Here is a 12,822-nt window from a genome sequence, read left to right as displayed (position 1 = left end):
GTTCTTTGTAGTGTATTTTCATGAGCAATGCAATCTTTGAGAGAGGCGACTCATGACTATTATCATTTTATATAATATGTGAGAGTTCCTCCTTGTTCTTTTTATTTCCTTTCCTCAGCTCTGTTTTTGAAGGGTATGCTTTTGACACAAAAACATATTGAAGAGACTTCATAGGAGATAGCTATTCTCAGTAAAGAAGTATTTGCTTTGTGTTTTTACTCGAAGGATACTAGGAAAGTAAAATAAACCTCACAGTCAAGGCATTTTTTGAAAATTTTAACATATTAAAAGATAAATGACTACTATAACCAAAAAAGAAAAATCTTTGTGTATTTTTTTTTTAAAAATATGGACCACTTAACCAATTTGTGTGTCATCCTTTCGCAGGGACTCTGCTATCCTTCTCTGTATCATTCAAATTTTAGTATATATGTTAGCAAAGTGAACAACATTGTTTATATTAGTAATATCCATTAATACCTGGTTGAACGTTTGGGGTTTTTTGTTTTTTTGTTTTGTTTTGTTTAGTTTTTTGCTTTTGTGGGTCACACTCGGTGATGCACAGGGGTTACTTCTGGTTCTGCACTCAGGAATTACTCATGGCAGTGCTGGGGGATCATATGGGGTGCTGGGAATCGAACCCGGGTCGACCGTGTGCAAGGCAAACATCCTACCTGCTGTGCTATCACTCCAGGCCCTGGTTGGATGATTTTTAGTGTTAGGTTCAACAATATGAATTTGTGGTTATAGTGGTATTAAAAATACATACAAAAATATAATATAATGTACTATTCACAAACTAAATATGTAATTTATAAAAAATATTTGATCCTGGCTTACTGCAGGAGGATTGGTTCAGTAATGTAAGTAAAGCTTCAGTGAGTGTGCATTTTTACGTGTGTGTGTGTGTGTGTGTATTCCTATGATTAATGCAAAAGCAAATTCTAATATATCCTGAGAACAATTTGCACATGAGTATATATAAAGGATTTTCCATAATAAGCATCAATTCTCAGATCTCTACAACACATCTCTGACAGCTTTCAGAGATAGCATCAGATTCCATATCTTAAATACTCAGGCTCCTCAAACCACTTTTTGCATGAGACACTAATTCCAAGGGCTGCTCTCTATACTTCTGACCAACTTTATAAATAAGAATTTCCCAGGACCTGGTTCTCAGTTTTGATTAATTTGCTGGTGTAACTCACAGAACCAAGGGAAAATAAATCACCGATTTATTACAAAGGATGTAATTCAGGAAGAGTCAAAGAGAATGGAGGCATTGGGTCAGGTACAGAGAAAGGGGATAGAGTTTCTATACCTTCTACAGCCATGCCATTCTCCACAAATTTGCAAGTATCCCCAGCATGGGCATTCTCCTAAGTCTCTCCTTTTGGGGTTTTATGGAGGCATCATTACTTAAGCCTGGTGGCTAATCTTTTTTGCCATTGTTGATTGATTCAACAATGGCAGTTGTTAAATTGCCTCTTCTCTTCTCAGAACTCTAGGGATAGGGCTGTAAATTCAACCTTCTGGTTACATGATTAATCACCTAGCAATCAGCCACCTTAAGAAAGGGTGTCTAAACATACCTTCATTCAGGGAGATAACTGAGAACTGAGAACAACGTGCTTTGTATTCAGGATCTTCAAGTTATCTCAAGTTACCTCAAGTTACTTGTCACCATGCCACCTCAACCTCACACAAGAACAGAGCCGGAAGTAACCCCCCAGCACTGCCCCAGGTAGAGTTCTTAAAACAACAACAAAAAAGCAAAAGTCACCCCATACATATAACAAAATATATCTTTATCTTGATAACTGCAGAGATAATACCAATATTTGGGGGAGCTGTGAGCAAACCTGAAACTGTGAATGAGAACCAAATAAGTCTCATCTAAGAAATAGATGTTGGCTTTTTAAAGACCAAGTATGTGATCCTTATAAATTACAATATAGAAAAAGAAAATGTTTAAAGTCAACATTTAAGATTCTTTCTGAACCTAAGAATTCTGGCCAATATAATGCCCAAAAGTAGAGAGAGAGTATGGGAAATATTGTCTGCCATAGAGGCAGGGGGAGGGTGAGAAAGGTGGGGTATACCCGGGATATTGGTGGTGGGGAATGTGCACTGGTGGAGGGATGGGTGTTTGATCATTCTGAGACTGTAACCCAAACATGAAAGCTTATAACTATCTCACGGTAATTCAATATTTTTTTTTTTTTAAAGAATCCTGGCCAAATGGCCCAATTGTCCCACGAGGCCCAAATCTATTTCCACACAATATTTACTGTCTTTTGCCAGCAATAGGTGCACCTGGAGAGAGAAGGGAAGAGGATAGAAAACATTGGGATAGAGCACAGGAAAGGAGACCAGCAACAAAAACTCCCTCTTGTCTCCTTTCTCAGGCTGATTCTGTGTGTCCTGAATGCGGTGGCTAAAATCAAGACATCGCTGGACTCTAGATATGGTTCACGTGGTAGAGCATATGGCTATCCTGTGCAAAACATGGAGATTAACCCCAGGACTGCATGTTAACCCACCCAGGACTACTGGGGCTAGGTATAGTCCTGGTGGCCCTTAAGTCATCTATAATTTTTTAGGCATTACCCCTATAATTTTTTTCAAATAGACATATTCTTCCTCAGGAAATACCTACTTGTTTTATATTTTCTAATAACATTGTTTCAGTTATTTGTTATTGAACTATATGTACAAATTTTTTCAGAGTCTTAATGAAGAAGGCTAACTGAAGGAGTCAATTGAAGTAGTAACCACACTATTGTTAAAGAATGGTCCTGTTCTATTGTTAACATTTTCATAATAGGACCTTAAGACAGTGCAAATACACAAATAAAAAATTACCAAAAAGAATTGTCTCTTGGAACAGCTTACATACCCTGATTATCTCATCCTTGGTCACCCAATCAGCCCATCCTCAAGGTGACCTAAAAGAATTGTTTCGAGGATTAACTCAAGGATAAGATCTTGATTAACTCAAGGACCTTAACTACACATGTCCTATTATCTGGTCAATCTGAAGAATGTGAATTCAGCTCCCCTTAGAATTTACATGCTGCTTTCTGCAAGGAGTAGTTTTGTCCTTTGTTATTTCCTGAGTTAATTATCAAATGAAACAAAACAAAACAAAAGACATGGAAGAAAAGAAGTTAAAGATAATTTGTGTTCTTTGAATAGGTGAATGAGTTATACTAATCAGGGTAGGAGAGAAACAACTTGGAGTTGCAGGGACAGGGAAACTTTAATAAGCACATTTGATGTTCTCGAAGCTTCAGAGATGATTGTAGACATGTCTCTGGAGTCCAGGAATGAGGTTTTGTATGAAGATGGGGAGCAGACAACATTAACTGCAAACTGAATAGATGCGCTTGGGAAGATTTAAGACTGTAACTGAAATATGTGATATAAGTAAATGTTCTAAAAACATGATAGGATTGTGGGTAGCTAAGACGTGAGTTAAAAAGCAAAAAGTAGCTTGGAGTATAAGGACCTAATTAAACTTTAGGGGTCAGTATAAACTAGAAAGGTGAGACTACCAAGGAGTTGGCTATTTATTTTTCTTTTAAGTTCCATGGTTCTTGGGTACCCAGAAATACTCACTCAATCTCATAAATCTTTGACTAACAGCCATCTGTCATGAGCCAGGGATACAACTATACAACAAGAAAAAGTTTTTCTTTCTCCTTCCAACCCACTTTCCCTAATTAAAAGGCATTTATGTGTTTTGCTGTTAATAGGTTGATGTGGCTACAGACTACACAAAAGTCCGTGTTTGTCAAATCTCCCATTGTCCTTAATTGCACTGCACTACACTGTCCTCCCATTGTTCATCGATTTGCTCGAGCGGACACCAGTAACGTCTCCATTGTGAGAATTGTTGTTACTGTTTTGGGCATATTGAATATGCCACGGATAGCTTGCCAGGCTCTGCTGTGTGGACAGGATACTCTCGGTAGCTTGCTGGGCTCTCCGAGATGGATGGAGGAATTGAACCCGGGTTGGCTGCGTGCAAGGCAAACACTCTACCCACTGTGCTATCACTCCAGTCCATTGTCATTAATTAGGAAAAAATTTCCCTAAACATTAAAGAAAACACTTAAAGGAAATAGTTAAAGGAAAATTTGGAGTATACTGTTGACAGATAAGGTTAGTGATTGATGGATGGATAGGTAAATGGATAAAGAAGTAGATAATGAATTCAGCGTTCACTGGCATTCACTTTGTATTTAAGAATACAGCAAATCATTTTTGAGCTCTTCATTTCTCCATGTCTGATGCCAACAATTGAGTAATTCCACACATTAGTCTCTTGGGTGATCCCCAGATCTCAAATTTTGGACTTAACTTCCTCTTTAATACATATTTTTTAAACTTGCTCAAAGTACATATCAAATAACCCACTACCCTAAATATTTCCAGAGATTTCCCAGTTTCAAAATCAGCAGTTTATATCATGCTTCCTTCTGTTTTGCTGAAATTCTGTCTTCACTTTGAGTCTTTTTTGTTTGTTTGTTTTTTCTCTTCCCTCTGTTTTTACAGTATGCAGTTCCTTTCTTCACCCTCTAGCTTTAGACAGAATCATCAAGACTATTAATTCATATGGTAGATGGAGCATGGGACATAATCAAGCAGAACACAACCAAATGACCACTATGAAGGTTGTTATTAAGTATACTTATTTTCCTTATTTATATTCAATCTCCTAGCCATCTTCATCACTGAATATTTCTTTCTGATCCTAGAAAGAAAAAAATTCTTCTTATTTCTAGTTGTTTCATCATTTTACTGAACTATTAATTTCTCCAGCACCTTCTTACCCCCCCCATCCCGAGTTTTGAGGGTACAAAAGAAATGTTCTGTGTTTTCTTATTGTTCCATGAGAGTTATCAAAGACGATTCTCCGTAAGTTATCCCAACTAGCCTTTCATGGTTAATAACTTTCAGCATCCTGACTGTGTGAGACCAGAAGTTTCCTTTGTAGCCACCATCCCTAGGCACTGCTCTTTAGAGGGAGGAAGCCATGGCTCACTGATCAGGTGAGAATTCCTACAGGGTTTAGTTGTGGTTAGGAGTTGGCTATTTTGTGGGGACATCCTGAGACTCCTGCTCTTCCAAGGATTGGCATGTAAAAGCAGATATAAATGGAACATACAGTTCCTGACTCTGGTCTTTAGGTGGGCTATCTTCTGTCTGGACAAAATTTACACATAATTTTATCAAGAAGATTTTTGATTCTTAAATACTAATTGCTAAAGTCTTAGTCAGGGAAGGCAATCTGCACTGCTGATCTACTTCTTTTTTAATAATAATATAAAAAGTTTTAAAGCCCATAATATTTCAACCTATCTATATGTCTGAGGACAAGTTTTTAAATAGATACTAGTATTTCTTACTTAAAAGCTCATCTTCCAGAAAATCTTTCTATTTTTGTTTTTGTTTTGAAAATTTGTTCAAGATAGGATCCTAGGTGATAATTTTAAAGTTACCTTTATCCAAAGACACTAGATTCTTTTTTTTTTTTTTCTTTTTGGGTCACACCTGGCGATGCACAGGGGTTACTCCTGGCTCTGCACTCAGGAATTACTCCTGGCAGTGCTCAGGGGACCATATGGGATGCTGGGATTCGAACCCAGGTCGGCCGCGTGCAAGTCTAACGCCCTACCCGCTGTGCTATTGCTCCAGCCCCAGACTAGATTCTAATATTAGGAGACTACCAGGTTTTGCACTAGGTTGAAATGTTTAGGTCAAGATTTTTTGCCTTCCTGCCATTCTTCTTCTTCTTTTTTTTAGAACATGCCTCAAAGCCTATTATTTTACACCACAACCTGACTGCACTTTTGCTCATGAGCAAACAGATGTCTTAGCTTCCCAAGAGGAATTCTACCTTTAGCTTTTTGAAAATAACAAGTGTTTTCTCCAGGCTATACTTAGAAAATGTAGTCTGGTATGTCAATAGTCCTCACCCCAGAGCCCTTTTTCATGAGTTCCTACTTCTTTCATTGATATTCTCTAATCCACTATAGGATGTTTCAATTCTGTATGGTAATGCTGATAAACACAACTAAACTTTCAACATTAAGATAGATATTATATTTGGTTATGCTTCTATTTTTTTGGTTGGATCATTATATAAAACCCTCAAGAAAAGAGGTTACAAACAATGGTGTTAAAATAGCTTTGTGTTAATAATAGAGCAAGGTAAACTTGCCTAACAGAGACTCATTTTTGAAACAACAAAAAGTATGAAGTAATTGGCCGTGATTATTGCATTTGAAATGTGTTCACATGACTTAATAAGGTTTTTCTTCAATTTATTTTTACCTATGCAAACAGTAATGGAACAATATTTTACTTCCACATTGAAAATATTTAAAGGTTACTGATTAAATTAAAATCTCCCTGACCTTTTTAAAAGAAACACATTATTCTCAGTTTCATTCATTGTCTATTATTTTATTCTATATGTTCCCCTAGAAACATACTATTGTTCCCCTAGAAATATATTATTGTCTACTTTAAATTTTCAACCAAATTTTTGTACCCTGACAATGTTGTTTTACTAATAAAAGCTCTCATCAGAGACTATGTTTGGTTCTAAAAATAAATAACTTATTAAAATTACAGCTTAAGGGGCTGGAGCAATAGCACAGCAGGTAGAGTGTTTGCCTTGCACGTGGCTGACCTGTGTTTGATATTGCCAGCATCCCATATGGTTCCCTGAGCACCTCCAGGAGTAATTCTTGAGTGCATGAGCCAGGAGTAACCCCTGTGCATTGCCTGGTATGACCCAAAAAGCAATAAATAAATAAATAAATAAATACAGCTCAAAAATATAAATCTTTAAGGTAGAATTTATAAATCTTAATTCTAATCATAATAAATTTAATAATCACTTGTAAAATGTCTTTGATTAATATTAAAACCCACCTAAACATTTATTAATATTTTATTTCAAGCTGTTTTCACACATGAAATATTCTATTTTCTTCATAAGTTTTGCAATGTTTGGTTTAACAAAAATTTTCCTAGGCCAGAAAGATAGTACAGCAGGTAAGGAATTTGCCTTACAATATGGCTGATCGAAGTTGAATCCTCGACACCAAATATGGTCCCCTTAGCCCACCAGAAGTGACACCTGAGTGCAGAGCCAGTAGTAAGTTAACCAGGAAAACAGCCGGAGTAGCCAACTCCCCCACCCCCACATCCTAAGTATGTAAAAATATGTAAAAAGATCATAAATACATACATACATCATATATACATACAAATGGGTAATTCTGACATTCTAATGGTGTTGCTTTAGTTCTTTATGAAACATCAGTTTCCAGAATATGACTCAAAAGCCTTATGTGACTATGGCTATCAAGTCACAGATGTAGAAAACTCAGAGAATATTAAGCAAGAAAAATGACAGGACAGAAAAAACAGATTTGCCATGTTATACTTAAACTTCAGAAAAACCAAAGAAATTTCTTGAAAGATGCCAAGGGGGTAAAATGCCTAATTTATAGAGGAATAAAGATAAAAATTATATCTAACTTGTCCCCTAAAACTATTCAAGTAGGAAGAGAGCAGAGTAAAGTATTTAAAATATGTGGGGCCAGAGAAATACTATAGGGAGTAAGGTGCTTGTCTTATGCATCTCCAACCAGGGTTCAATCCCCAGGACCCTGACCACCGTTAGGAGTGATCCCTAAGTGTAGAGCCAGGAGTAAGCCCTGAGCAATGCCCTGAGCAACTCACAGCTGTGTGAATCCCCTCAAAAGAAAAATATATACATTTGCCCACCTTGCCCTTCTACTCCATTGTCCTGAGCACAGTGGTTGGTTTGAAAGTTCAAAGCCTTGGACTGCCTTACCTCAGAGTTTTTGCTTCAAAGAAAAACTTGTTTCAAGGAGTAATTAGTGCTCCAGAGTTGCCGTCAGGGTTAGGCCAAGAACGGGATTTCACGTGGATAGGACTCCTCCTTGCTTTTCTTGTCCTGTTCACTAGCCGTCTTCCTAACACTCAGCCATGTCTCTGGGAAGCCTTTCTTTAGTAAATCGCTTGTCATTGTCACTGTAACTGTTACCCTGTTGCTCATCGATTTGCTTGAGCAGGCACCAGTAATGTCTCCATTGTGAGACTTATTGTTACTGTTTTTGGCATATCGTATACGCCACTGGTAACTTTCCAGGCTCTGACGTGCAGGTGAGATACTCTCGGTAGCTTGCCAGGCTCTCCGAGAGTGGCGGAGGAATTGAATCCGGGTCAGCTTCATGCAAGGTGTACGCCCAACACACTGTGCTATCGCTCCAGCCTCTAGTAAATCTCTAAATACAAAAAATACACATATGTATGAATGCTGAAGTCTACTCAACATTTTACTTACATCATTTGACATGTGACATTGCTTCCATTTTAATGAGTTAACATAGCAATTTACCAGCCTTGTTTTTTTTTTCAGTGAATTACCTTAATATAAACAGAGATTGATTTTATTCACTCACTTAAAAAAATTACTGCCAGATTTGACTTGCAAATATTTATTTAGAAATCTGCCTCTATGTTCTTAAGTTGGTTGGCCTTTAATTTTATTTCTTGGACAGTATTTTCATTGTTTCCAATTTCAGATTATTACAGTCTTGCTAAATATCTGTCTTGATGTTGTGGGAAATATTTATGTAATGCTCTTATGTTGGGTGGGGATTTGATAATGACTTCATTTTGGTTGCCTTCTTTTTATTTGGGGAGGAGAGAGGGCCCACCCAGCTATTCTCAGGACTTAACTCTTGGCTCTGGGCTCAGGGATCACTCTTGGCAAGGTTTGTGGGACTACATGTGGCGAGGGGGAATCTAACACAGATGTGCAGCGTGCAAAGAGAGTGCTCTATCCCTTGTATTGCTCCAGTTCCATAATTTCTTGTCTGTTCTGATTGGTATTAAACAACATCGTTTCTAGAATGCTGTTCGTTTGTCCAGATGTATAAATTCATTGACTGAAAATTGCTTATATTATTTTCTAATTTTTAAAGCAGACCCTTGTACTTATAGCTATCCCAATATTAAATGTAACACTATTCATATTTGTATTCTTTGATATTCTTTACCAGTATGACTAAAGGTTTAAAATATTTTTAAATAATCAAGTTTTTAAAAATCATCTCCATGATTTCTTTGTTCATTAATCATAAACATATGTTCCAATCTATGTTCTATGCTTGAGAATATTTTGTGAACACTTGAGCAGAATTTTCTAGGATTTGGGAGTGCAATTCTCTCTAGATGTATATTAAGTCTATCTTATTATAAAAGACATATTCTTTGTTGACTTTCTGTCTGGATGATCTCTCCATTTCTATAAGAGTTAAAGTCCCCTAGTACTGCACTCTTTCTGTCAATGTCTCACTTAAGAGATATTAGTAGTTGCTTTATATATTTAAATACTCCTATGTGGGGTACACATTTATTAAAAATTGTTATGCATTCCTGTTATACTAACCTCTTTATAATTGTTTAAAATCCATTTCTATTTCTTGCTATGTTTTGGTTAGAAGTTTATGATTTATATGATTGCTATTGATTCTTTCTGATACAAGTATCTTGCTTTCTGCCTTTTCAAATTAAAGTTTGGCATTGACTCGTAGTACTTTCCCTACTGTCTCTTACAAACAGCACCTAGGTGTATTCTATATTTTAATCCATTTAACTATTTTTAACCTTTTGATTAGATACTTCAGTTTACTTACTTTAGGGTGATTACTGGTAGATGAGGGCTTACTATTGGCATTTTGTCTTTAGTGTCCTGGGCCTGCCTATTTGCGAAATTATTCTATTTTTCATTTTTTTTTCTCCTACTCACATTAAGATAAGAGTGATTCCTAAAAAGACATTTAGAGTATTCGATTTCAAATTTTATGTTACATAAAGCACATATTTTGAGAATAGATTGTTTATGTTTATGTATACCTCTTCTTATTACACATTAGAGCTGGAGAGATGGCACAGCAGTTGGGCGTTTGCCTTTCACGCGGCCGACCTGAGTTCGATTTTTCCGCCCCTCTCAGAGAGCCTGGCAAGCTACTGAGAGTATCGAGCCCACGTGGCAGAGCCTGGCAAGCTACCCATGCATATCGGATATGCCAAAAACAGTAATAGTAAGTCTCTCAATAAGAGACGTTACTGGAGCCTGCTCGAACAAAATCGATTACACATTATATTATATTAGTTGTTATTGTTGTGGGGTACTATACCCATTTGTGCTGAGGCACCAGAGCCACTTCCAGTAATACTCAGGGGGCTGAAGGTGGTGGGGTTTGATCCACTGCCCACAGAAACAAGACATGTATCTATAAGACATGTCACATTTCCAGCACTATACATCATATTATTGTGTGCATGTGTGCATGTGTGTGTGTGTGTGTGTGGCGTGTGTGTGTGTGTGTGTGTGTGTCTGTCTGTCTGTCTTATATCCTGGGGGAAAATATTTGGGTTTTTCCTCCAGATCACTAATATGCTCTTTTTTTGGTGCACCATCTGCTTTTTCACTCATCTTGTGAATGATTCATTCTAAAGATGAAGTCTTTAATTTACATGATTGCTGTTGATTCTTTTTAAAGATTCTATGGTTAAAATAATCTCATGCATCTTTAGAACACCCAGTATTACTTTAGCTTAAGATAAAATCTTAACTCTTTATACTAGCCTAGATGATTAACATCTCTACCCCAGACATACTCTAAACTTTCCCTCTTCCTATTCTGCTTCTAATGAATTTGAACTCCCTCTTTCATCAAAATTAGAAAACTTCTAAACACCTTCACTTACTTCCCACCCGCACCCAACCTCCATCTCCCAGACCTAGCTTTCCTCCTGCCCTCTTGATTTAAGACTTGATCCAGGGGAGGGTGGGAAAGGGGGGTGTGTACCGGGGATATTGGTGGTGGGGAATGTGCACTGGTGGAGGGATGGGTGTTTGATCATTGTGAGATTGTAACCCAAACATAAAAGCTTGTAACTATCTCATGGTGATTCAATAAAATTTAAAAAATTTTAAAAATAAATAAAAAGTAAATAAAATAAAAGAATAAAATTATATTTTAATGTTAAAAAATGAAAATCAAGTAAATGTTATTCAAGTTCAATAAATATATTTAGCAAAAAAAAAAAAAGAAAAAAATACTTGATCCAGAAAATCTTTCAGATCTCTGGTTACAAGTTACTCCTCATGCAAAGAATAGTTCGTGACTCCCTTATCTCATGCAACACCTCTTACACCTTCTCCCTATCCCTCACTTACTGTGCTTTATTTTTTTTCTCAAAGTGTTTTTTTTTCGATAGTTTATTTTGTTTGGTTTCTAAATCATCTGTCTCTCTCAGTAAATGATGGCAGGAAACTTCCCTGATATGTTTAACATAGTATACTCAGAGATTACTTCTACTTACTGTGTATTAGAGAGGCTCAAGATATGCATGGAATCAAATGATGATGTGTTTCCAAGGTACTTTTATTAGTTATTTTTTGAGTCATTCATCGATACTTGATGCCTCTCTCTCCTGATGCTGATTTATCCCAACTGACTGCAGGTAGGGTGTTTGCCTTGCACACATGGCCGACCCAGGTTCGATTCTTTTGTCCTCAGAGAGCCCGGCAAACTACCAAGAGCATCCTGCCCACACCTGGCAAGAACCTGGCAAGCTACCCGTGGTGTATTCGATATGCCAAAAACAGTAACAACAAGTCTCACAATGGAGACGTTGCTGGTGCCCGCTCAAGCAAATCGATGAACAACAGGACCACAGTGCTAGAGTGGTAACTTTGTGTTTGTGGTCCTCTGTTCTGGTATCCCAAAAATGTTCCACTAATTCACTGAAGTCTACCTATAGAGATGCCCCAAATTACCCTGGTAGACTTCTGCCAGTCACTCTGGGGAAAGAGAATAGAATACTTAATGAGGTATGTGTACCTAAAGCCTATGTTTTGGATGGGTCTTTTGACTCTAATTGTTAATCAAGTAACTGGTTCTTTCTTTCAAATGGAGGCTCCCACTTGTATTGCTGCTGCTGAAGGTAGACACCACCCTTATTTGTCACTCACTTGGAGAGATGGATGGTTTGGTTGACCTATTTGGTTCCTACTACTCAACAATGCTACTACTATCTTACTTAATATTGCTCCAGGGGTCTCTGGATGGACATGGAAAATATCATGTTGAGTGAAATAAGTCTGAAGGAAAATGAGAGAGAAATAGAGACAGACGTAGAATGACTGCACTCATTTGTAGGATATAAGAGAAACTTAATATGATACTAACATCCAAGGACAGTAGAAACAAAGGCCAGGAGGATGGGTCCTCCTTGGTTGGATGTCAGCCACAAATGCTAGGGGACAGGGCAGTGAGGATAGAGAAGGGACCATTATGAGGATGATAGTTGTAAGAGATCACTCTGAATGGGAGATGTGTGCTGAAAATGGTAAAGGACTAAACATGATTACCTGTGATTACCTCTCAGTATCTGTGTTACAAACCACCACAAAGGGAGAGAGAGAGAGAGAGACAGACAGAGACAGAGACAGAGACAGAGAGAGACAGAGAGAGAAAGAGAGACAGAGAGAGATAGAGAGAGACAGAGAAAGAGAGTAGAAAAGTGGTGGGGCATGTATGTGGCAGGATAGATAAGGGAAACTTTGATGGTGGTGAAACATTGATTAAAACCAAATCATGAAAGCTTTGTATCTCACTGGTAGGTGATTCAAGAAAAGAAAAGAAATGTGTTTTATCATTGTACACAGAGAAGTATCATTTTCTTAAAAAAAAT

At 37.3% G+C, this 12,822-nt stretch overlaps 1 non-coding gene across 1 annotated transcript; it reads right to left on the bottom strand.

Moving 5' to 3' along the window:
* Nucleotides 1–342: 342 nt before the first annotated feature.
* LOC129401366 (U6 spliceosomal RNA) lies at nt 343–449 on the bottom strand. The gene has a single exon (XR_008628294.1). It is a non-coding gene; the product is annotated as a U6 spliceosomal RNA (small nuclear RNA).
* Between the last annotated feature and the right edge of the window lie 12,373 nt (nt 450–12,822).

Source organism: Sorex araneus, chromosome 1, assembly GCF_027595985.1.
Source record: "Sorex araneus isolate mSorAra2 chromosome 1, mSorAra2.pri, whole genome shotgun sequence".
NCBI classification, from domain to species: Eukaryota; Metazoa; Chordata; class Mammalia; order Eulipotyphla; family Soricidae; genus Sorex; species Sorex araneus.
Note: the sequence above shows the minus strand (reverse complement) of the source record. Positions and strands in the feature narration are given on the sequence as shown.